Below are 27,431 nucleotides of genomic sequence, written 5' to 3'. Positions count from 1 at the left end.
CATACATTCAGTTAAACCAGTCCAAATATTAGGCTCAAATCCACTAGACAACACCTTCCATGGCGACATGACCGAAATCTCACTTTCTTCTAGCATCTTAACCGTTCACCGAGAATTAGGTATCCGATTCACGGTCCACGCGGGACCTTCAAAAATACACGCGAAAATGCGAAAGCACACGGTTATGAAATAGAATTTATACACGCGAAGTTACGTGCACGTTAGCACACGCGACATACAAAACACACACGCGGATCGGACACGTTAACGTATAAACGCTCGGATCTTTTGCGATGATACATGCGTTCGCGAAGTCTCTCTGTTGGATCCTGTATCTACAAACGCAGTCTGCTACCAGCACGGAAACAATACAATCAGAACATTGCTAGCAATACAGTCTGCCCAGCATACCGGTATTGTTGCACAGCCTTGAAGTAAAAGTCGAAACATGGATCCGCATAACGTGGAAAATCTGTATAAATTTTTCTGGCAGATGTTTTAACAATCGGTATTTTACTTTAGAACACTTGGACCCAATCCGAAATTTTTTTCTGGCTACACGGAAAAAAACTCCGTTAATAAATTCATGAAAGAAGATCACGATTTCGTGAACTGAACGATTTACGAACTAAGTTGTTGACATTGTGAATAATAAACCACGTAGTCATGAAACTATTTGTGTTTTCAAAAAAACTAGTTCGCCCCGAATACATACATGGCGTTACATTCGAATGTTTGGTTGGGTTACTATTGTTATTTCCTATTTGTTATGATTCTTGTTCATAATTTAGGAATACACAGCCGACAGCCAAACGATGTACATGATTTTTGTGATTTCTCATCATGTTACCATTCCATTTTATTCATGAGTTTACTATCGGATTTTTTTTGTAAGACTAGCGTGATTTACGTTCATGGTTTCAGAATCTTAGTCACGATTTTCATAATTTCTGTTCACGTTATCGTGATATTTTAGTCACGAGTAAAGTGACTCATGTTCATGATTTCAGGATCTTAGTCACGATTTTTGATATTTTAATCACGAGTAATGTGATATATGTTCATGTTTTCAGAAACTTTGTGATAATTTTCGTAATTTCTATACACGTTGTCGTGATATTTTAGTCACGGATAGAGATTTATGTTGGTCATAGTCACGATTTTCGAAATTTCTGTTCACGATATCGTGATATTTTATTCTAGAGCTTACTTTCGAATTTGACACGTAGAGTAATGAGACTCATGTTCTTGTTATCAGCAGTTTTATTATGGTATTCGTAATTTTTTGTTACCATCAGTTATTTTTACTCGGAGTAACGTGACAATATGGTCTAGATCATAAAAGTGTGACTTATTCGCGGTATATTGTTCTGTGAATTATATCACGAACACGAGTTGTGGTTCTCAACGGAGTTTTCGTTTTCTGTCCAAACATCACACTGAACCTTATCAAATTAGTAGCGATGTTCGAGGTCCTAATAGTTTTCTTATATCTACTGCTCGTACCTATTACTGGTCGCCCGGAACTGGACATTTCTTGAATAATATTTAAAATTTTGTAAAACAGCTCACGTGAAAATTTTATTACCATGTTGCTTGAAATTGACAATAATTAGGGATACTTCTATACATCACAAGCACGTAAAATTGAAAGAAAATAATGTACTAGGAATCATGAGCAAGTTCACGAATCCATTACTAATATTTTATGATTTTGTGATTTATGTCACGAGGACGAATGATAAATCGTGACTATTATACTAGGATTCCTGAACCAGTTCACGAATTAATGAATAATATTTTATAATGTTTATTTATTTCAAGGGCACGCGTGGTCGGTCGTGACTATTATTCTAGGAATCATGAACCAGTTCACGAACACATGATTTCTTGATTTTGCGAACTATTTCACGATCACGACAGGTCAGTCGCGACTACTGTACTAAGAATCAGGAACCAATACATGAATATTTTATGATTTCGTGAACACGAGCGTATATTGGATCGAGACTAATATATTAGGAAAATATTCAGTATGTTTTGATTTTGTGAACTAATGTTCCCAAATCTATGCATAGCATCATGAATCAACCTTTGGTTTTATGAATAATGTTCATAACGTTGTGAACTAGTTCACGTACAGAAAATCAATTTGGTAATAACATGGCGGAAACCGTGACTGAAGTTCACAAATCAAAAACAAATATTTAAATAAGGCGTTATGTGAGCGTTACTGAAGGAAAATTGAACATAATTATAAAACACATAATTTTTGTTCCTAGCCATGTTTCTGCAACGTAAAAATGTGATTGTTTTAGAATTCATGGCACTTTATTCACGATCTTCGGAACATTTTGTTCCGTGTATGTGCTTGACAAATAATATGAAGTCAACACTGATAGCAGAAGGACTACTTTCGAAGCACATATCACCCCACCCCACAGAGTGCTATTTTAATCTGATTAGGGTCACACCGTTTATACCGTCGAAATTTCAATCAGACTTGGACACATGCAGTCCAGCATGAAATTAACACCGTTTGCTACCGGCCACTAGTTTTGTTGTTTCTGTGCCGCTGCCGCCGCCACTGCTGATGATGGCCGAATCTGCACAAACCCCATGCCGGCAACCGCTTTCAATTTTTAGTAAATTCAGACACACACACTATCTCTCTCGCTCTTTTTCCGTCCATCTCCTGCGTGGTACGAAACAGAGTTCCAGCAGCGTCTCCAGCCAAGATCTTGACCCAATTCATTAGTGTTTAGCTAACACAATAACACCATGCGATGCAATGAGTTGTTTGCTGTTTCACAGCCGATCGACCGATCGATTTGCCACTCGATATAACCTGCTGCTTCTGCTGCTACCGAGTCCAGTTCGGCTGCCAAGAGCAGTCAGGTTTTGATTAGTTGAACTTGTCAAAATTGTAATACCACCTTTCAATCACTTGATCGATAACCTCCACCTCTTTAAGGTCTGTTTGGTTTCATCAACTACATTTTCTGCTTTTTCCTCTCTTTCCTTTCTTCCAGGTAAGCCACAGCTGCAGCGCCCACTAGCTACGATTATTCAATCGACGATTATTCTTCCATAACATCCAATAAATTCGATGCTCTCGAGATACGAGGTAAATTATTTTATCGCACCAAAACCCAATCTCGCCATGGTGCTTCCTTCATTTTCCCCGAATACGCTAACCTTAAGAGGAGAAAAAAAACCTTTCGCATGCATTAATTGGAAAATTTTGATCCGCAGGCCACGTGTGGCTTGATTCACAACCACCGACCAGCAACACTTTATAATTGGTAGTAAAGTACGCAACGGAACTTGCCAAAAGTGTGATGTATCCGAAATATCATCGATACGACGTGTGCGTCGCCGTCGTGTGCCACGATGATTTGCCGGGAATGTATTACAAAGATGCAGCCTTATCGCGAATATGTCGACGAGTTACACCAGCGCTTGCAATTTGTCGAGATGATGTCAGGTGCGGATGGCAGATTTCAAACCGACACAATGAAAATTTTCATTGAAAATATGCTCATAAGAGCATCCCGCAAAACAAAAAAGAAGCAATCGATTTTGGCAACACTGTCGAACCATATCTTTTTGGATATAATGGCCTAGATGACGTTAAACGTTTCTGAAGTTCGTTACCGGCGGTGGTCCTTCGCGGTTTGGCTGCAAAACACATGTAAGGAAGTAGGCAATAATAATTGACCATAGTGGCCCAGTGTGATGGCATTCGCAGGCATACCTTGAAGGTGTTGAATACCTACCGCTGCTACTTCGCTGCCCTATTCGACGAGGAAGCTTCTTTTAGCTGTTCGGTCCGCGTCGGAGTCAGTTGCGAAATAATCGTTCAAATTGTTGCTTGCTGCACCCGCATTTGTCTCCCGCACAGACTGTTTTGTAAACACGCCGGTTCGAGCCGCTTGATTTTCTGTAATTACCGACGGACGGATTGTGGATGTTGCGATGATCGTTTAGTATCGGACTCCCACCTGCAAACCTGCGTAATCTCATTGCAGTCAATTAGAAGTGTTTCCGCCTTTCCGGGGGCCCCGTCTTTATAACGGTGGAAAATTTATTAATTTTAATTCCCCGTGAAATTTTTAATACTTCCCCTTCATTTGAAGCATACGTATTTTAATGGGTCTGCTTCTGGGGCGTCCTACTATCGGTGTACAAACCCTCACCGCCGATCGCGGTTAGTTTCGGTTAATTATTTGGAGCGAAAAAAGACCCAAACTTAAAACACAGGACACCGTTGCTGCTGCTGCCGCCGCCCGCCACCGAAGCCGCATTTTGTTTGCTCCTAAAAAGAACCGTCCGGACGGAAAACAAAAACAAAAAAAAATCGCGCTCGCGCTAATAGAGGAAATCATTAGGTTCGGGAAGAGATAAATAATTCAAAGCGGGCTGACCGCGCTCGTTGTAGTATGTAGGTACCTGTGCGCTGACGATGAGTAGTGTTGGCGGCGGAGGCGGAGGTCTAGGGTTTCTCCGCACTACCTGCTGTTGGATCGATTGGTGGCAACGGGCCGTACAGCTCAGCTGCAGGCAGCGTGGGTACGGCAGGAATTGAGAAGAATTCAGGCACATCGTGCGTCAAGGCCAGCAAAGTGGGATCTTCTTCGATGGGGTCGCCGCTACCTGCACGTGGAGCCGAGCAGGAATTTTCGGATTCTTCTTCAGCCACTGTGGATTTTGCTGGGGTGAACGAAAAGGGTTGAATTTTTGGACGGTTTGCGGCTGACATTTGGGATTTATAACGAAACAGTACTGGTTCAGATAACGAATAACTTTAAATTCGTTTTGGATGAATTATATTCAGAAACCTATCCGTTACCCACAGATGCAGTCAACAATGATCTTGAAAATTCAGAATTCCGTGGTTATATTCTATTTTTGGTTTTGAACTCTTGTAATTCAGTCACCACGATAAATGTTCGATATATTTTTACTTATCGTTCAAAAATACTTCTAAGAGCATATTCCAGTAGATAAAACTATTGATTTTTAATATTACATCATTGAAAATTTGAATAATGTAAAGCATAGTCAAAATGACATGCATTTTTACACAGAAGATTGTGCTTCCCTGGTCTAGGACGACAGATTAGGGCACCCGGCACGTTACGCTTCTATCAGTGACATCATCCACGACCAGCATTGCTCGAGCAAGCTCATTGTCCCACCGAACGCCGGGTCGGAAACAACAGCAGCAACAGGCAGATATTTAAACACTGCACGCTGTATTTGAACACTGCAACCGTCTGCATGCATTTATAACGACTCTCCGTTTAGGCGAAGACTGCACATCAAGAAAATTTGCAACTCGGTTATACAATCGGGATACAGTAACAACAACGCCACTTGTGGGTAAAGGTAGTACTGCCCATAGTGATGCACACACACATATATATACACTTTTACATTAATCTTCCTACCTTCCTCCAATAGAGGCGCTGTAACCTATGTGGCTTCTCGTTTGCATGAGGGAAGAAAAGAGATATCAGTCTTAATATGTACTCTTCGGTTTAGGTCTGCTAGTTGGAACGAACTGTTCTCAAATGTGTCACGCTCAGCCGAGTATTTTCAGCTTTGGTAATCACGATGAAACATACACCTGTATCTGGTTTCACTCCCGTTTATTGCGTGTTATTTATTTATTCGATTCGCTTAAGAGAAGTAAAATGAAATCAAGGCTGTTTGGTTTATACATATCGAAAATTATGAGTTAGCTCGATTCACAAGTTGTTGTTTAAAACGGTGTGCATTATTTATGTTCAACGCATTCAGTCAGGTAATATAGGATTTTACCGATGACTTCTGTGGGACTTAAAGTAATCGCTGAAATACGGCGGATGCACCAATCTTATACACGGTTGCACACTGTATGGATAATTTATTCTTTGTAGCTCATATATGTCTAACGAAAAAACAGCACATGATATTAAAATATTGACAAACGATCTAAAATTGTTTAAAGCGTTTAAAAAATGTTTTATCCATTGCATATAGTCTAATTATGTTTGGTTGGGTTAGCATCACAATTGAAGTTAATTTTGATGGTGTATTTTAAGTTGGGATAAACTTTTTGTACGCACACATTCTCATTCCATCTAGGTATATATGCAAACACATAAAATCAGTCTGCGTTTCATTGACGTTAAATAACTCAATTGATTTTTGGAGAATCCAAACGAGTGCGACAAGAGAGTAAACGCACAATATTTCGATTATTATTGTACATCCAAATCAAATAATATTATATTTTTTTCTTTTTCTAAGTTAACAGCTCGTACAATCCTATTAAGCTGTCGCTTTTAATTTTTTAGGGAAAATAAACAAAAAATTCTTCAAAGTCAAAGTTTATTGTTTTTATACTGTATGCCATTCGATGAAAAAATAACAAAACCAATTCTTGTTTTTCTAATTAGGCCATTACAAATCTTTTTAAAAAATTATGTCACCCCCCTTCCCCCCCCCCTTCAAAATTGCTGGAAAAAATCAGGGAGCAAATTTTTTTTTACTAACCTCAATTAAACCTTCCATTTAAGACTAAGCTTGTAAAAATCGAATTAGCCGTTTTCCAAGGAACCGAAGAGACTTTAATTCTGAAATATTCCAAGAACTAGGAACTTGTAAAATTGTCGAGAAGGACGCTGGAATCAAAAGGACTTTGTCTGACCATCAGCGATCAAGAAGGCTCTAGCAAAGCTAAATGTAGATCTTACAAACAAAGGTACCATCAGTACTTACCGCAGGGAGAGCCGGGAATCCATTATCCATGTTAATGTTTGTAGCCTTGGAGTGACAGGAAAGATGAGAAGTGTGCGAGGATATACCCACAGCGACCATCAAGCGATCTGGTACAGCATTGGTAACCGGACACAGTTTGAATAACGAGTGAAAGTGGAAAACAGCGATCTTTCACAAGGACGAGGAAGAATGTAAATTTGGGGGCATCCTCTTCAACCTAAATGCGAACTCAATGGTAGTACTAACAAGGGCGTGTAATGCGATCATACCGAGAAATGGAAGGCCGAGAAACGGTCGTCGGCTCTAATACGACGATTACGATGTAGGACAGTTGAAACCTGAAAGAGGCAGAGTCAAAGATTGCTTGGATTAACTACATATGTTGTCACTTACGATGAGTGCAAGTGCACAGTGTGATTCCGTAGATGGCCGGTATGGAATGCACTGTATAATTAGAGCTCTTAGGTAACCCACCAGGTGTTGACTAGCAGCCGAAAGACAGCAACAGGTGAAAATCGCGGTCGGAGAACATATCATCGACTCGAACTTTTAAAGTCACGACGATTATGCTAAGGGGAAGACTACCACAGCTTTGGTTGAGGCGCCAGTGTACCGGGCACCACGAACCATCTGGAATCGCCGGACTGAAGTCCGTGAGCAGACTAGTTACACCGTCAGAAACTAGATCGAGTGATGTGCCAGCGGTTGGTCGTCGAGTTTTCAGCGAACCGGAATCAGCGAAGCAGAAGCTACGCTTCATCCGGTATCGCCGAACCAACATCCGGTATCGCCGAACCAAGTACATTGGTTGGCCATTTGAGTAGGATTTATGGACTATCCGAGTAGATTGCGACAAAACTGGGAGCTAAATGACTCACGCAACGGGCATTGGTATCGGAAGAAATTCCGCCGCAGAGGAATAAATGACTCACTGAGATGACTCGCGTACACAGGAACTAAATGGCTCACAGAAACAGGAGCCAAATGGCTCACGGAAGTTCCCAACTGCGATTAACCGAATAGGTGTTCGGAGCTAAACGGCTCGAATGTATGCTCTATTGTATCATTTTGTCATAATTTGTCCTGGACAATATTTAATCATTTTTATACAAAGACATACCTTAAGTACCACCATTAAAACTGAAATAGATTGTTAAAATCATGAAAATGGAACAAGCGAAATCGAAATTTCAACAAAAGAACATTCTATTCGAAATATCTCGTGATCTCTATCTTGTACAGAGTATCTATCTTCGGAAAACCTGTTCGGAAGATCAAGAGCTGTGAAAGACCAAATAGTTTTCAACTCTACCACTAGGTAGTGCCAGTGATCATGCTATTTTTTGAGTTCACTGTATCTCAAGACCGAATCAGTCTCCCCACGCTTTGATGCAGTCTCGTGAGGCAGAAGGAAGGAAGAAAAGTAAGGACTGTTTTAAGTGGTTATGCACGAAAGTGAGTCACAGCCATTGTCAATGCACTTTTGAAACTTTTCAACTTTACTATAATAAACACACTTATAGACATTTTCTCATCGACGAACTGAATCTAGTGATATATGACACTCGACACTCCGGGTCTAGCTTGACAAGTCGAGTTTCAGAGTGATTGCATTCCTTATATGAAAAAGGCAAATATGAACTGATGATTTCTATACGTTTCATAATTCCATACGACTGCACGACCAGTTGGGGGAAAATGTAAGTATTTTGAAGATGTACACGGAATAGAGCCAAATGACTATCATGTACCAAACAAACAAATCTACAAGTTTTCAAACATAAGCAATAAACCAAACCTGCCGTTTCCACTAGAGCTCGAAAAATTATAGTATGCACAGAATGTACGTTCGCCAGTTCGCCAGTCCATATGTAAAATGCTACAATCCTGTTTCTGTACGTTGTTATCAAGCAGGGTCATCTTTGACCAATTTTTATACTTTTTGTGTAAAGTCTGTCCATGTGCCACTACAACGATACGAAAACTATCCAAGCAACCAAAAGTTCGGATAATACCTAAAAGCACTCCTTAATGTTCATATTAAGTTCTTAGTGATCATTCAAGCTTTTATTGGGAATTTAGAAACAGATTAAACCGCTATTAGAAATTGTACTGTTCGGAAAATTATTTATATCGAAAAACTTAACCATCCCTTTCTTATATGAACTTTTGATTGATTCAATAAAGTTTGCTTGAATTGCTTTAGTAAAACAACCCCGCTATCCGAAATCACCCTGCGGAAACGTCCACGAGAACGATCGCAGGAAAATGTAAATGTAAAATTAACTTTTTTTTATTTTAATAAAAATAAATATTTATTTTTTGTTTGCCCCTTCATAAAAAAATTGTACTTGAACATAATTTTTAAAAAAGATTTGTAATGGCCTAGTTCATTTCAACAGAAAACATCATCACATCACATGATTTGGCATTCCTAGTATGTATAACAAATATAAAGATGTGACACAAGGTTCTAAAATATATAATATATCACCAACGGGGCCGTTTATAAACAATGTCGCGTATTAACAGGTAGGAAAAAGCGTGACGTAACATGAATTACCGAGATAGAAACTAAAAAATGAATTTAAGACGTACTAGTAGAGCGGGGATAATTTGCAATATGCTTGGAGGGGAAGTGTATTTTAGACTATGTTTTTTTTCTTTTCTGCTAAACATGGTTTGTGAATGATCCTCAAACAAACAATATTCCATAACGAATATCACGTAACATCGATGACAGAACAGTGGGATTAAAGTCAAATTCCCTCTGGGTCGTACAAAATTGAAAAGCAACATCAATTTGGGCACAGAGAATAGAGGTTCATCTCAAGCGTAAAATTTAAATAAAAAAATTATGGCACATTCAATAGTAAATCTGATGTTACCAACAGAGGTGGTTTTTTCGTTATTTCGTTTAGTACGTGAGTTTTACTGAATTGACAGTGAACCACACATATGGTGGTCGTAATGTTTTAACGGATATTAGTTCGAAGGACAAAACAAATGTTTTAAACTTGTTTATTCTCTGTGATTTTGTTGTAACATATTAAAATTTTAAATTTAATAAGCAGGTAGTATAGCCGTCCGATCAGAAACACATAACTGGAAGATATCAAAACTATGTCTCGCGTTGTTGCTTGTTATAATTTTCTGTTATATTAACTACTAATATTGCGTTCTGTTATAATATTGTTATTTCATTCTGATCGGGCTATGCCGTACCATGAGAATTTAAGTTTCCTCGGTGCTTTTACAGGGAATCTTATCTGCCTATTGTTTTGAGGAGCAGTAAAAGATGTTCCCGCATTAGGATTGTCAGAGTTACACGCTTCTTGAACCAAGAGAGCAGAATGATTTGTCGTGATCAGAGTGTTTAGAGCGTATTTTAAGGAATAAGCTTCGGATTCCTCGGGTGCTGTCTGTACGCCGGGCGTACATTGATAATGTGGACTCTCCCCACAATAGGCACACCTTTCAGTATTCCCAATACAAGAGACATCCATGTGATTCTTGACGCAATTGTCACACCGCGCCTTACTAGTATAAAGGCCCATTTTGTTGTATTTAGTGCAATGCGGCTCTGCATGACGCAAAGCCGATCAGGAAGACGATTCTTGACGACGAAGACGTAATTAAACACAAACCAAACCCGCCAAAGATACGATACGTCCTTGCCACAGTCAAGTCCCTGCTTAAGTAGATCCACACAAGACATGCTGTTATCGGTAATCACGCTGTTAATCACCACTTTGTGAACGGGCATGTAGACGCGGTAGTCCTTCATAGAAGACTTGTAATTAGTAACGTCATTTGCTTACTATAAATAGAATTTCACAACGAACTTTCTAGAGATCTATCACAGCTGAATATTTATGCGTCAATGCTTTCGAAAGCTTCAGAATACTTAGTAGATTATCTTTGATTATCTGAAAGAAGATCACATATGGTCCGATCGAGTTCAACGTATATGATTTCAAACGTGAAGTCGAAGTCTTTAATGACGAATCTTACTCGACATAGATTTTACCATCATCTGGCTTTTTTCAGAAGAGTTTCCTTACGTGCGACCCTAGAACCAAGGATATTTTTAAGTGTATATTACATACCGGTTAGATTGTCTAAGAGACACTTAACTTCACATTCACCACGACATAATCCCTGATAATTCTGCGAGCGTTGGCAACTGCCGCAACTTCCAACAGATTCATTTAACTTTCGCTGAGCGCTGAAATCTTGATCTGTGTCATAAGCTAAGTATTCTCACAGTCATAAAATAAGCCAGGATAAGTGTGTTATTTCTATAAACACACTAATTTACTGTTGGAAAGTCAAACTGAAGAAGAAAGCTAAAGTAAATACCAAAGGAACGCAAACTGAGACTCCGCGAAGAGTGCCAGAAGACCACGCTACGACCTTGTACATAACACCAGGAAAAACAGAGATATAAAAACCAATGATCCAATGATTTAAATATCCAAAGATCCGAAACAGTCAAAAACTCGAAGGCCCAAAGATTTGAAACCCAAATCCAATGATCAAAAGATATAAAAAATCTTAAAAATCCAAAAGATCTGAATGGATTAGAGTTGAGATGGGCAATCCGTTCACGAGCAGCCCAAACGAACTGGATCTTTAAAGACATTGAGAGATTTTTTTGTCAAAGAACCGTGGTTTTAAATTCTTTTGAAAAGTAATGAACTGAATCCGGCCGTTCGCTAACTTTAAGAGATCGATTTTTTGGTAAACGATTGGAAAAGAATTAACCTTCCGTACCACTAATCGTTCTCAATGCATAAGCAGAATAAAAATCCTCTGACGCTATCATTACATCGTAAACAACTCGCAATCCATCATCAAACCCGTATATGTAACAGCTCAGTTGGCAAACGTTCAGTGAGAGTTCTCGTGCAGAAATTATAATGCATGTGCTCGGTGTTTCTCTCAGATCTGACAAATCTGCCTATTTTGACAAAGCTTCACTGGATACATGAAAAAATCAACGATTCATGTAAATTAGTTCTTTTTATAGAGCTTTTCAATCGGGAACGGTTTTTCGAAGTGAACTGTTTCGTCCATCTCTATTACAGAGATCCAAATACCAGATATTCAAAGATGCAAATAAGCAAAACTAGAAGAAGCAAAAGATCCAATGATTTCATTATCTGATAATCTGAAAGATCGAATGAAATAAACCACAAAGGATCTAAAGTTTCAAAATTTCAAAGATGCATAGATCCAACGATCCAATGATATAAGGATCCAGAAGATCCGAAGTTCCAATGATCAAAAAATCTAATGATGCACACCTCAAATATCCAATAGTCAAAAGATTCAAAGATTTCAATATACAAAGATTCAACAAATTCAATGTTTCCAGATTCAAAGATTAAGTGATTCAAAGATTCACAGATTCAGAGATTCAAAGATTCGAAAACTCAATGATTCAAATATTCAAAGATTTAAGAATTCAAAGATTCTTCGATTCAAAAGCTGGAAGATTCAAAGATTCGATGATTCATCGATTCGTTGATTCAAAGATTCAAGGGTTCGAAGATTCAATGATTCAAAGATTCGAAAATTCAAAGATTCAAAGGTTCAATGATTCCACGATTCATATATTCAAACATTCAAAGATTTAAAGATCCAAAAATTCAAAGATTCATAGATAGAAAGATTCAAAAAGATTTGAAGATTCAATGATTTAAATATTCAAAGATTCGATGATTCATTGATTTAAAGGTTCAAAGATTCAAATGTCCTTAGATTCACTGATTCAAAGAGTCAAAGATTCAAATATTCAAAGATTCAAACCGTTCTTTATGCAACGTCATCATATCCCAGGGATAGCATGTGGGTCAGTGCATCGGGCCGAAGACTCGAAGGTTGCTGGGAGACTCGAATCTCGCCCCTGGGGGAATTTGTTTCACATAATTGCTTTCGCTGTACTCACCATTTGGATCAGTTTTACCCGTTGAACCACCAGAAACTCTTAGATAAGGTATTGGCACTTACGTCAAAAACCAAATAAATTAATTATTAGTTTAAAGATTCAAGGATTCTTAGATTCAAATATTCAATGATTCAATGATTCAAAGATTCAATGATTCAAAGACGCAGAGATTCAATAATTTTGTGATTCAGAGATTCACAAATTTAAAGATTCAAAGATTCAAAAGTACAATGATTCAAAGATTAAATGATTCGAGGATTCAAATATTCACTAATTCAAAGATACAAATGGGCAAAGCTTCAAAGATCCAAAGAAACAAAACTCCAATGATTCAAAAATACAAAGATGCATAGCCCCAAAGACTCCAAAAGATCAAAAACTCGATACATGGAAAGTTCCAAAAATAAAATGGCCCGAGGATCAAATGATCCGAAGATCCAAATGTTCAATGAGCCAAAGATGAGAAGATAAAAGTCTAAAGATCCAATGATCAGAAGCTCCAAATATTAAAAAATCACCTAAAATAAGATAATTTTAAGGAGTATTAAAATCCAGCGATGCCAAAATCGAAGAGTAAAAGAGTATAAATATTCAAATATTCGAGGATTCTTCAAAGCTACAAATACTCAAAGATTCAAGGAGATAAAAATTTCGAGTCTCAATTATTCGAAGATTTAAAAATTCAACAATTTAAAGATTAAAAGATTCAAAAAGTCATAGTTTCAAAAACTCAAAGATTCAATCATTTGATAATTCTAAGATTTAAAGATTGAAAGATTCGAAGATTAAAAGACTATGAGCTTCAATTCAATTACATGAAGATTCAAAAATACAGAACATTTACGAAATTCAACCCTGCCACTCCGAACGCGCCCATCCATCCCTCAGAGAGGACCCGCGCACGTTGATGTTCACCAGCAGCCTCGCGGCGAGCAAGCGGGCGGGCAGGCAGTGGTGCAACGAACAAACGAAGGCAGCAGAAAAAAAACCTAAATAAATGTGCCTCGCTATTTTACAGTCCTTTTTCTTTCGCATCCTCATTCCGTGTAGCCTTCAAAAGGCTTACCGTCGTCGTTGGTGTAATTGTTGTTCCCTCTACAACCACCCGCGCACGGCGCACCTTATCGAGTTTTCGAGGGTCGTAAAAGATATGCGTGCGAACTTCGCCAACATACTCGCATGCTTTTAGGGTTGGGTTCGGGCTGGAGCGAAACAAAATACAACCGCGGGGGCAATAAATAACGTAGGTGTTTGCGTTTAATAAATTCATACCTCTAATTTAACAAGTAGTTATATATTTTTAATTATATTTAATATCGCATGACCAGGTGCAGTAAACGTGTCACGGACATATTTCTTTTCGCCATACTCACATACGGTCCCTTCTGCGCTACTCTTTAATGTCCATCCACCGGCCGGTCCCGGTCGGGGTCCAATCGACACGACCATGAGAAGAATGAACGCACCTCGGAAGGCTCCGAACACGCACGGTTTGAAGGCCGAAGGAATGTGGAGCCTCGCTGTAGATCGGGATTCCACACGAGCTATTGTTGCGTGGTATGTTGGCTTTACTTTTCTACTCGTGACTTTCAGCGCCTAACTCCTACAAGATTTTACCGCCACCGTTCCGCCCAGTGGCCATTCGTTGTCAGGTGTTTCTGGTTGTTGCAGCAATCTAGTCGACGGAGCAAAATTCCACAAGTTAATCAATTCCCCCCGTGCTTCTGACGGGTTGCGTGTGGATCTGTGGGTCCAACGAGAGTCCGTGTGTGTTTGTATGCCCCGAGGCGACACGATGCCGGGCTGCCGAGAATCAGTCAGAAGTCAGAGAGACCACTCAAATCTATCAAAACGTCGCTACTTTACAACCAACGACGGCCCAGAGCGGTTTGGTTGGAGGAATCCAAGCCACATGCACACATGTCGCGGCGCGTTACAAACCGGAGCCTCACGATTCCGACGCTGCCCACCAGGATAACCGGTCAGTTGCTCGGTAGGTCGTTCGGCCAGCCACCACACTGAAACACAATTAACTGCTCCAGGGGGAAATTTCAGAGATGAATGAATTTTTTTTTTCGATTGCTGCTGTGACTCCACATACTCACACCCGCAGCGCCAAACGGTGGAAAATGAGCTGCCCCAATCAGAGTAGCGCACCAATCCCAACATCCCGGAGGCGCACAACTCAGAGTGCGCGAGTAATATATGAACTTCTTTACATCTTTTGACTGGCTCGGAGCAAGCGGACTGCTACTTCCCACTGAACGCGAACAAATGTGAGTCCGCTGGTCGACTTCACCCGCCGCTCTGCAGAAGCCCTGAGAAGTCGTGCTGGTAAAAGGCCATAACTATGTATTAAGCAATAATAACAGCAATAATAATAAAGATAATGATTTGGACGAATCTGTCTTATTTCGCCCTACACACACTGAACTTCAAACTTCAAGTCTCGCCAAGGTAGTCTGCGGAGATCCATTTATCATCCTTCCACGGGACACCGCAAGTGACCTAGGATGGAGAAGAGCGTTTCGCGTTTCGTCGTCTATCTTCTATAATTGTTTCAAATGGTTAACTATAATTGCGTCCGACACCTGTGTGACAGATGCGATTACTACGACCGGTGGTGGTGAGTAGAGCTTAAAAAGTTGGCACTTCCCACAGTGCTGAGCCGAGCTCAACCAACCAGGCTAGGAATGCAAACATCCCAGAATTACTGACACCTGGCGCAATCACATACGAGAGGACAAACCGCGACTGAGGATGGAGGGTGACGTACGCCCGTACCGTCAGAGTAGATAATGATTTATCGTGCGGGAGAAAGCATCGCGGCGATAGTTTGCATCAACTTTGCGGACAATTACGCCGACGAGTTACGCCGATGATTAATCGATTGTCAAATTGCAACGAGCGCGTTGTTCACCAATCGGTCAACTGCCGGAGGCTCTTCTTATACTCAATGTGTTTTGCAAATGAAACGGGTGTCGGTATTTTTTTGTTTGGGTTTTTGTTGTAGAGCACAATTGGAAAATTTGACTGTGTTGTTTGCCATGACAAAGGCATGTAATAAAATAATTTCGCGAGGAGTTTGATGCTGCTCGCGATTAGTCCATATTTGGGCGAGCTTTCAACAAAGGACCATCCAAAAGTGGACTTAGCTGAGAATTTCAAATTCTATAAACTGACCTAGCCGACACCGTTGGAAACAACTACGTTTCCTAATTACTAATCTTCCCCGCTTGAAAACGTGAGAAACCAACGTGCTGCAACGGGTACCCCCCAGTTGGATACTTCACCAAACATCTAGATTACCCAAACATTTCCAGAAGCCATTTTAAGTGTCGGCTAGAAACAATACCCAGTTGAGCGTCATCGATTTGCGCTTTGCCGACCTCAAATGCCTTCGAGAGGAGGACTCGAAGGCAACGCTGCCGTCAGCAATCGCATCATTCCAAAAGTACTGTTACCACACAAGTACGGTGGGTTCCCCGCCGGCCCCTAACAAACCAACACCCGACAAATTGGTGTGAAATTCGAAGTAGTTTCCTCCTGTTGGCAGCCATTACCTAAGGTCTGATGATACTCGAAGAAACGCAACGTGCTGACTGCTGGTGGCCAGTTCGGTGGCTTTCCCTTTTGTCGATCCAATTTTTCATCTGCCCGACGCGCGGTGGCGGCAACGTCGGCCGCTATGGCGAACGAGGAAATGTTATGAACAAATCTCATCATCTTTGCCCCTCCGGAGCTAATCTCCCCCAGAGTACAAATTTTCACTCGTTTTCATCTCCAGGTGGAAAGATTATAACTATTACGAAACAAGCGATGCTATCTAAAAGTGCAGTTCGGTACGCTTATTTTTGGGACCATCTTCGACGCAGCCTGACTTTCCGAAAGCGAGTATGCGCAATCATCACACCGTCGATCGCTTTCAAAGTTGCCCCCGTCCAGCACTGATCGGTGACGTCCCACCCAAAGAGATCGTTGATTCAATTGGCATTGCAAACAATTATGGGGGTAATTTTACTAATTATATAAATTATTCCCTCTCGCAGGTTGATGGGATTGACGGTATTGTAAACATCATCAAGCCACAATATATTCAATAGAGTTATCTAAATATAAGGACCTTCGCTCTTTTTAGTTTTTATTTGCACCAAGTTCTACTACTAGAGGTTAATTAGTTCTCATGTTAATAATCCACCAAACATTATGACTACTGAGGATTTGATTTATATAAGAAGCCCGCTTCAAGATGTTGATTACAATACGCCTCGATAGTGGTGTGTCGAGGAGGCCGGGAGGGCTGATATGAGCCTTTTGTCTGTTCTATACCTTTCCTCTATTCACCAGCTCATAACCAACAATCAACCAGTAACAAATAGATAATTGAGAAAGGATGTGCTATGTGTGGTGATTGGCTATTCAAGTATTAGTAGTGTTTGAAGTACTAATGTATGTCTCATGTGATGATCATAACTGTATCTTGTACCTATCTAATCTATTACGTCTCTCATATATTGTCTTTTATTTCTTCTTTTCGAGTCCTATACTGCCATTCTACACCCGCCTTCAGCTGAATCAACAACGATGGTGATAGTGAACGTCTTAACACTCACACATTCTCAAACGCGGTCTCAGCGGGAACCTACAAAAATGCCATCGTGCACGCGATTACGAATCGGTCACGTCCGAAAGTCTATCCTTGATCCTAGAAGCCTAGGTCCATGCCTTCAGCTGGACCAATTAAGAAAATACGCCCTTACCTATTAGACAACACGTCTCATGGCCACATGACCGGGAACCCTATCGATATAAACGATCCCACTCTCTGCCAGAATTCAAACCGCGCACTGAAAATTTAATATCAGACTCACGGTTCGCGCAACCATTCAAGAACACACGTTACAAAATCACGTCAGCGCACAAACGTTAGAGCCCCTCTCGATTTTCCAAGCAGCCTACGAACTCGCAAACATGATTACACCCCGGTGATAAGGTGAAAATCTCAGCACTCATAAACTTACCAACACGATCTCAAGTGTCAACCTACAAACTCCCGCGCTCGCGCCATCATGAATCGGGATCGTCCGGAAGTATCTATCCTCGGTACAAACAATCTAGGTCCTTGTTAATTATTAAAAAAATAATAAAATTGAAAAATAACTACCATATCCACTAGACAAAACGTTCCATGGCGACATGACCGCAAACTCTAGTGATATGGGGTAACTCTCTCCCTGTCAGAATGTGATCCGTACACCGAAAACTAAAGATCAGAATGACGGTCCGCGAATATATAAATCGCCGCAGGGTTTCAAAATCGAATTTATACACGCGAAGTCACATACACGCGAGCACACGGGACAAACACGTCAACATACGAACGCTTAAGCCCTTCGCGATCATCTACGCACACCTATGCCCGCGATCGCGTAAACTTGATAACACTGCGGCAATTGTGTGAACGTTTTAGTACTTACGAAGTTACAAACGCGATCTCAAACGCCAACCCGCAAATGTGCGATCATGAATCGGTCACGTCCGGAAATATTTAACCTTTATTCTAGCAATTTAGGTCCATACATTCAGTTGGACCAATAAAAAAAAAATAAAGCTCATATCCACTAGACCACGCGTTCTACGACGACATGATTGGGATCTCTAATGATATGGAAGAGCCCACTTCCTTCTGGAATCTGAACCGTACACAAAAAATTAAGTATCAGATTCACGGTCCGCGCGCGATCATTCTAGAACACACGCGAATATGCGAAAGGCACACGGTTATGAAATAGAATTTATGCACGCGAAGTTACACGTTAGCACACGCGACATACAAACGCACACGCGATCGAGCACATTAACGTACAAATGTTCGAGCCCTTCGTGATGATACACGCGATTCCGAGTGCCTACGCCCGCACATGCCTGAACCGTACAAAGAATATCACATTCAGAATCACGGCCCGCTACAACTGGCCTATTGCAGTGTTTTATTGGGCGACATTGCCTGTCTCGTCTGCAAATTGTAGTATGTGATTCTGACGGGGAGCCCTTCCGAGAACCTAGCTCTACAGCTCCAGTAGGACAACTCTCGAAAAAAAAAAAAAAAAAAATTACTAATTATATAAATTATTAGTTACTTTTAGATAGGTTCAGCAGAAAAAACGTGACCAAGCTCAGCATTAATTCAAATTGAAGATTGAAATAAAATCAATTATACGCAATCCGCGTCCCAAAATATACTATAAAAACAGACATATGTATTGTTTGTTACGAGTACCTAAGTGACTATAGTGTTTTAGTTTGTATTGTGCCGTCCGTCACTCGAAAAACTTGGTTAAAAGTCTGCAATTTAGAGATGCATTGTGGTAATTGAATTAAATTTAAAAGAAACATCATTGAATCCCCCGATGAGCCCAGCAGTATCATCGCCAAAAATGACGCTGCCAGCAAATGCTTTAACTCAAGGTTCATCAGCTACGGTTCGCTAGTGGGGGATAACGATCGTGTCTATTTTACAGACAAAACACCTCTCGAGTGCCTTCAGCAAAGATGCGGCACAGGTCACCGCTGCCCACCACCGTTGACACACGTTGTCGTGAATCTGAATAGAACCGTGCAAAATGGGGAAATGGAAAGGGGTACATATAGCCTTCAGGTTCATCAAGCCCGTAGCCGTCAGCTAGCAGCGGCGGCGCGGCGTAATGCACGGATAGCTCATAGGTGGTACAACGGAACAGACCTTACCAAGGCTGCATCAACGCCTTAGCCAGTCAGTCAGCCGGCCAGCAGGTTTTGCTGATGATTTTTCTAACATTTGCAGCTCTACAATGTGCAAAGATCTCCTGGTTGTAGGAGAGTTTTTTTTTGCAACATCTGATGATGATGCTGCCCTGTCACTTGCCTGCCTGTGACTGGGTGTGCGCGACAATCGAGCGTGCACGATGTGGCATTAATGAATTTATAAATAATTAAAACTGACGGGCGGTATGCACCAGAACAGGGCGAAGAGTTGGACGAGCATCTAAACCATAAAGCTCCATTATTCGAATTATGAGAACTGTTGAAAACGGATTTAACTTGAATATATTTTTAGCACACCGGAGGAAATTTAGTAAAAAAAAACGGCAATTGCAAATCGCTTGCCAAATATAATATTTTTTGACACCTACCGCTATCAAATAATAAAATATTCTAAAACTGACTATTCTACACCAGTTTTTCAACCAGTATGTTGTTCGCACCATTTCACTACGAACATATTTTAAAAATTCAAGAAATTGCGGTTTCGATTTTATTTATATATTTTAATGTGATTCTTTTTTAAATCTTAAACTCCGTGAAGAAAAGATCGAGTTTCCAATTGCCGCGATTACGGTCAATATTTTTCTGAGTACTTGACTGGCGTTTTGAACAAGCCTTGGTCTTCATGATACTCCACCCAACCCAATGGATCAAAATCAGGGCTGGATGGTGGCAGCATATCCTTCGCCCAGAACGGCATTTCGTCGCTGTTGTGCTATCTTATGACAGGCGCCATTTTTCACATTTCGAGAAAAGCGATTTTTAAAGTTTGAGATTGAGTATCTCGAAAGTTATAAATGGTAGAAACTATTCAGAGAAGACAATTTATGCTTCTATCTATTCTGTATTAATCTCTCAAATATTACGAAAATCGGTTGACTATATTGAGAGTCTTTACTAATAATATAAACAAAAGTCGCACTCACACGTGTCATAGGTGTGAATTGATGACAAAATTTGTATGGCGTGCCATAATTGTACATGTAAAATTTTCCATTCAAATAAAGCATCAATTGTGTCGTAGGACTACGTCTTTGTTTTCGATATGGGGTGCACTTTGCAAATTCTACAAAACTGGTATGTAACGAAAAGTGGTCCAATTTTAAACGCATATAATTCAGCAATCTCACGATGAACTTTCAATTTTTTGAGCATACCGCCCCGAAATACATCTAAGAAAAGATTCCATTAGATAAACTCAAAGATATTTTATATCATGGTATTCAAAATTTAAATAATGAGCAACCTAGTCAAAATATCGCACATTTACACGCCGAAGATAGCGCTTCCCAAGTCCGGCACGACAGATTTGTGTACCTATCGCGCTACGCTTCTATAAATGACGTCATCATCGACTATTTAAAGAGCGTGTTTGGCCGGGCAAGCTTAGTTGCCTGTTGAACGGAAGGCGGTGCAGATCGCTGCGCTGTGTGTTTTCACAGCCAGTGTAGCTGAGTTAGAAGTCCGCTGTGGCTGTGGAGGTACGCTACCCACTGCTGTACAACACACGACTGTGTTGTGCTCGTTTCCAGCACACTTTTATGTACAATATCGAACACAATGATTCGTACACAAAATCGCTTGTACATTCGAGCTCCATTTGCAAACACGGTTAACATAGTGACGTGGTACTAGTTGTTTACTTGACACCACAATGAGAAAATATCAGATTACTTTCGAATACAGATTCTCTTTTGCTCTACCCATCATCCTCAGTGTTGACTCATTTTGCTTTGTGCGCTTGGGTTAAATGTTTGAGGCGAATGTGTAGGTAGGTATATCTAATTTGTTACTAAATTGATAGCGGTTGCATGCGTGACCTGCATGATAGCAATCTGTGCTTTCGTTGCACAAAGACGAAAACTTTCTTAGCAACAAATTTACGCGGATCGATGGGAAGCACAATGAAAGTTTATTATTTACGCTTGTTCCATGCATTGATTCATTTCCACTCAGCCTATCCTATTTTGATTCTGCTAATAGGTACATACTACAAAGACTATTTATGGATGAATACACTGCCACTCGAAAAAAACCGTTGCAAAAACGCATCTAAGTTCATATATAAAATTGTTTTCGATTCTTGTATATTTATAGTGTCGGTATATAATTAAGACCACTGTATTCGCTATATTTGTATGCGTACTTAAGGAAAGTTTCAATAATGGTAAAATATAACTAGAAAGCTTGGTCTATAAATGAAATGACATTATATTGTCTAACATCTGATGGCCCTCGATTAGAAAGTTTGGCATGGTAAGCAGTTTGCCATTATGGCGAGATTAGTGTTCTGATTCATGACTCGACAAGTTTATTCGCGTTCATTTCTGTCGTGTTTATTGAATAGTCATGCAATTTTCTCCCGGTAGTAAAAGAACAGAAATGTTGAAATATTAGGAGGGCGTCTGGCGTAGTGCGCAAAAAATTGACTTCTTTTTCATCCGCTTAATTTTTAGTATTGAACATCTAGAAAAGTTTCTCGCAATCTCTTTGGCCACGCTGAACTTCTTTTGTTTTAAACAGCCATGCATTTCTTGCGCATGTTTGCTATAACACACGCAGATTTCAATCTATCGGCAACAATTTTCGAAGAACTAACAGCGATAAAAATTCAGTGTAAACAATACACTCTATACTAGTTCTACCCAAATTTTCAAGAGAAAATACCCAATGGGTCATTTTCTACAGCGGTTTTTTCCGTGATACAATTTGATGTGGGACACCCTTTAATAGCGTTTTTCTCAAAACCGCGTTTTTTCAAATTGGCGAACACGATAACTCAAAAACTAATCAATGAATTAACTAAATTTTTTCATGAGATTGCACAATATGTGTAGCCTGTCGATGAACCACAGAAAACCAAAAAAAAAATTTCTCCCTATTATTTTCAAGAAAAGTGAGCAAATTTTACAGTAAAATATGAGATTTTTCGGTTTTCACGAAGCCTTTTTCTGAAACTAGAACTTTTTTCTATTTTTTTTTTGTTCATCGACTAACTACAAGTCTAAGCTCTACAAAACTTATTGAATTTCCCGTATCAGACAATTTTAACGAGAGTTGTCGTGTTCGCCGGGCGCTCCTCGACGTGGAAATTGTTGGACGTCTACTCTTGGAACGCTCGTATGTGTGGTTTTGCTTGACTAAATTTTTTTTCGTGCACAATGAATGTATAAATAAATCTTAACATTACAAAAAAGATCTATTGTTACCGTGCCTTCAAAATCGTAAACCAAAATAACCTTCTGTTTCAATACTTTACACCAGACACTCCCTTTAACGGAAAACTACCGTCTCAGCAGCGTTTTCTTAAGTACAGGTATTTCAGATATTATGTTAGGATTTGCCAGAAGCAATCAAGCTACCCAATGATATCAGACTTGTCACAATTATTTAATGCATCATGGACACAGATTCTCTATCGACAGATGGAAAACGAATTTCAATATGGCGTCACTGCATTGAAACGGTTGTTTATCAAATGGATCAGTTAGTTTGCAAGTATACAGTTACTCTAAGATATTCATATTGTTGAATTGTTATACAAAAAAATATTTCTAAATAATAATACTAAGACTACCGGTGCTCACTTCAATAGTTACACTCGCATTCATGAGGGTAAGTCGTCTCACAGGTGAGTGTTCTATGCTACATTTCTCCTTAGTGTAAAAATGTAGGTAAAAACTTTTCCCCACTAAGAAGAAAATTGTTTTAAACCACCTTTGCTTATGAAGATCACACTTTTCGACTCCGTCTCATCAGAATCCGACACTAACTTAGTGCCAGGACTAAGCTAGTGCCGGATTGATGCTCGCTCCAAAAAATGAAAACACTATTTGTGTTTCTGAGCAAACCCCTAGTCCTGCGTGATGTCCCGCAAGAAAAGGAGGTCTGATTAAGCCAAGTTTAAGTTTTACTAATTCTCATCAGCAGTGTAATCTGCGTTAAAATAAGGATGGCTACCGCACCATATAGCCATCACGGAAAAGAAAACGCACATCTGCTCTCAGCATTATGCATCGAACGAACTGCTTAAATTCTCTTCTTCCGGACCACAAGGCCCTCTGATCCACTCATCACAGTCAAACTCCTGTAGCCATCCCGATCCAGCGATCTGGTTCGGTAAGTTGGCCTACCGAAATCCACGAGCGATTTCCAGCCTGGTCGAAACCGAGTCTACCTACTCTTTCCGGACACCGAAACGCACACTTGCCAACAGTTGTGAAGAAGCCTCTAATCCCCTCATCACAGCGAAGCCCATCCAGTCAGCGGTCAAGTGCTTGAGCTGAGTTAAGGGGTCTTTCGTAAACTGGTGTCCGGTCATTTTCGCCGAATGCTCTTTGGTCGAACGCTATTTGGCCGACAGCAATCTGGGCGAAGGCCTAGTGCCCGAATGTGTCATTTGGCCGAATGCCGTTTGGCTTAATATCGTTTAGACGAATACTCTTTTGCCGCTTCCTATTTGCCGTTTGGACGAATTCCGTTTGGCCGAAGGTCATTTTGCCGAATGTCATTAATCTGGGCTGGTTGTGATTCAAGAGAGAGTAATACTTACATAAATGCCCATTTGCTTATTTGACTGACGAACCGTAATAAAGTAATACATAGATTCGACCTAATTAATAACGAATGTGATTTGTTTGTCTTAATTTAAATATTGTTTATTTTTTCTTGTATTTATAATATTTGTTGTTATTGGTCTAAACATTCTGTGGATATTTTCCTTGTTTTTAACATGAGCTGTTTTCCTATACATTTCTATTTCTATGTCTACAAGAGAAATGAGCAATATTTGCATAGAGTCCGAGTAGGTTTTCAATTTTCAGAAAGTGTGTAAGAGAGAGTCTATCAATACGACAAGTATTCATTTCCGGTTTATAAACATAATTTTTTAATGAAATGTTCATCCATTTTAATATGATTTATTAAGATATTCTTCATTTTTTATCGGTAAACCTTACTTTTTCTTGCTAACAAAATGGTGGACTTCTTCAATTTTACCTTATTAAGCACGAAAATTCATTAAGGTTTGCTGGATTTCTCTTCTCAAAAATGTGTGTCTAAATAGTTTAAAGATGCTTGAACTATTCCGTATCATATTTGATTCCATAATGTTATAATTGTTGAGATTTTGGTAATGTCTAACTACACCACAGACATTCATATATCTATCCGTTATTCCGTTGAACATACCAAACATTCTGCATAATTCACAAATAATTTTTAATTTACAAATAAATATCTCGTGAATAATCATAGGAAATGACAGCACTGCCGAATCGATCAGACGTGTCTTTGTGTTTGTCCACGATGTTTCGAAGATTTCTATTGGTGTGTTTGATGGGAATTCGAAGTCAGTCGTTCACTCGGTCGTTTCTTCTGTTGGGTTAAAATATCGCGAGAATAGCGTAGAGCCATCTGAATTGACACTCGACCAAACGGCCATCGGCCAAATAGCATTCGACCAAACGGTATTCGGCCAAATAACCCTTTCGGCCAAATGGCCTTTTTGGCCAAATATCCCTTTCGATTAAATCCCTTTCGGCCAATTAATCCCTTTTCAGACAAATAACTCCTTTCGGCCAAATAATCCCTTTCAGCCAAACGATCCCTTTTCCGTCAAATAACCCTTTCGGCCTCTTAACCTCTTTTGGTCAAATAATTGACCGTTCGGAAAAATAACCCCTTTCGGCCAAATAACCCCTTTCGGTTCAATAACCCCAAATAACACCTTTCGGTAAAATGACCCTTTTGACCAAATAGCCTTTTTGTGTAAGTAGTCCTTTCGGCCAAATGACCCTTTCGGTCAGATGACTCTTTTGACCAAAAGCGCACTCGGTTACACGACCACCAGTAACATTCGACCAAACGGCATTCGGCCATATGGCTCTCGGCCGACCAATGAATCAATGAACCGTACTGTTATTGAAAGCTTCTCTTTTTCCAGCCTCGGTCAACGATGGGACAGGTTGCTGCTTTACTATCAAAACACTGGTTTCGATAGCCTACCACTCGCCAGCATCTGTTTTAACCAGCCTAGTCACCATTTCGTTTACTGGACAGTGTTCTGAAATAGTTTCAGATATTTTCATGCGCTTCAATTTATATATGAGTCAGGGGAATAACTCAAGGAAGTCATTTGATCTCTCTATTGTACTTCAATGATGTGCATCTTATACTGAAGACTCCGTTCAATTGAAGATTGCCGATTTCTCAAAAATCAAAAAATGCTGAAAGGTGCTTGCGTTTAAACAATATGTCTCCTATGCAGCTGGTAAGGCGTTCCAAGTGTTGAGATACATCTTTAGAATAGCTACAAATATTACGGATTGCTTGTTGTCTCAAATCTCTGTATTGCTTTTTTGCCACGGCCAATCCTGGAATACTAGTTAAAGCCCAAACTATACTAACGATAAGAACGGCGTTGATAAGATCGAGTCTGTGAAACGCAGCTTTATACATTTTGCGCTCCTTAAATTGCCGTGGAGAGATTCTACCTGGCTCCCTTGTTGTGGAAACCGGTTTCAACTGATTCATCTGGAACCAGTGCGTGTTCGAAGTAATACAGCAAGTCATTACTGACACTCTGCAACGGCGCACTTCGAGTATTGCGTTACAACTTACCTTATGCTCCGATTACGATGCTTTAATTGTAGTACAGTATAGTATAGTATCAACCCATGCTCCGAATACAACATTAATTCATTTTCGTCAAGATTTTCCCAACGGTGTGAGAAAAAACTGCTTTTTTCTTTTTCAAATATGGTCACTTATTGAGGCGTTCTCAGTTTAACCTTAATGTATATTAAACAAATAAACAAATTGCAAGAAACCAAAAATGCAGATACATATATCCGTAATTGAAATTCAGGATCTAGTAATTTGGATCCAAAAATCACAAAAAAATGAACAGGCTTTCAAAAATTTCGTGCTTCATAACTATTCTGAGCTTAGGAGCTTGTAATTCGATGAACCTCAAGAATCCGTCTCCAAAAATTCATACTGATTCATTCTGAGATTCAGATTTTAGATTGTAACTGGAAATAACAATCTGCTAACAATCCGAAGTGTCCGTGCAGAGTGCAGATTTGGTCATTTCTAGGACCAAAAATCGTCATTTTAACTACGTTTCACTGTGTCAAAATATTTTTAACAAAATTGAAATTTTTTTTGTTGATTTTTAGACCTTATCAAATGTGAGAATTATTGTTCATCTATATTTTTCCTAAAAATAATCTTGCAATGTTTTTGAATACAAAATCAAATAGCCCCCCACTCGCCAGCAAATAACACCACTTTTACAAACTATTTAAAAAAAAACAATCCCGAAATCTCCACCACTAATATTTGTGTTTGATTTTTTTCTCTTTGCAGGTGAGCAACTTTCCAATCAATATCAGACAGAATCTATCAGACACTTCCCATGTTGGCATGAGAAATTAAAATTTTTCAAAAACAAAACTTGAGGTGGGTAATATCAGTCGTATAACACGAGGGCGTATGTAAATGATGCAATAACAGTAACATAAAAATTCACAATTCACTCATTTGCAATAAAAATTCACTTCAAAGAGGTTTCAGGACGCAAATTTAGGAGGAAATTAGTTTTTTCAGAAATAACTGTTGATTATAGCGTTGCTAGAGTCAAATTCGCATAACTGACTACTGCAGTCAAACGCACTAACTAGTCGATTGGAAGACGACGGATTGTATTCCAGATTTGGTCATGTCCTGAGCAGTTTGCATGATATAGCCCCCGCCCCCCTTTGAAGCACGTCTCACTCGAGAACGTTGTACCGTTCGACGCGACCAATGAAGATGTTCCCCACTGCGACCTGGCTATTTAGTGTCACTTGCTTCACTGCTTACTGCATACCATCCTCGCACTGCTGCCCGCTATTGGCCCGAG

The 27,431-nt window shown here is 39.7% G+C and overlaps 1 protein-coding gene across 3 annotated transcripts in view; it reads left to right on the top strand.

Annotated features, from left to right (window-relative positions):
* Positions 1 to 27,431, top strand: part of LOC131679808 (chorion transcription factor Cf2) — a 198,168-nt gene that overhangs the window by 99,815 nt on the left and 70,922 nt on the right. The window contains exons 2-3 of one of the 3 annotated variants that reach the window (XM_058960556.1): positions 3,033 to 3,127; positions 26,897 to 26,989. The exons of 1 other annotated variant lie outside the window; for it this stretch is intronic. The gene's annotated coding sequence lies outside the window, so the exon portion shown is untranslated. The remainder of the gene's footprint in view (positions 1 to 3,032; positions 3,128 to 26,896; positions 26,990 to 27,431) is intronic. One more of the 3 variants, XM_058960557.1, reaches the window with a different exon arrangement.

This window comes from Topomyia yanbarensis, chromosome 2 (genome assembly GCF_030247195.1).
Source record: "Topomyia yanbarensis strain Yona2022 chromosome 2, ASM3024719v1, whole genome shotgun sequence".
Classification (NCBI taxonomy): domain Eukaryota; kingdom Metazoa; phylum Arthropoda; class Insecta; order Diptera; family Culicidae; genus Topomyia; species Topomyia yanbarensis.
The sequence above is the reverse complement of the archived record's forward strand: the minus strand, read 5'-3'. Positions and strand labels throughout refer to the sequence as shown.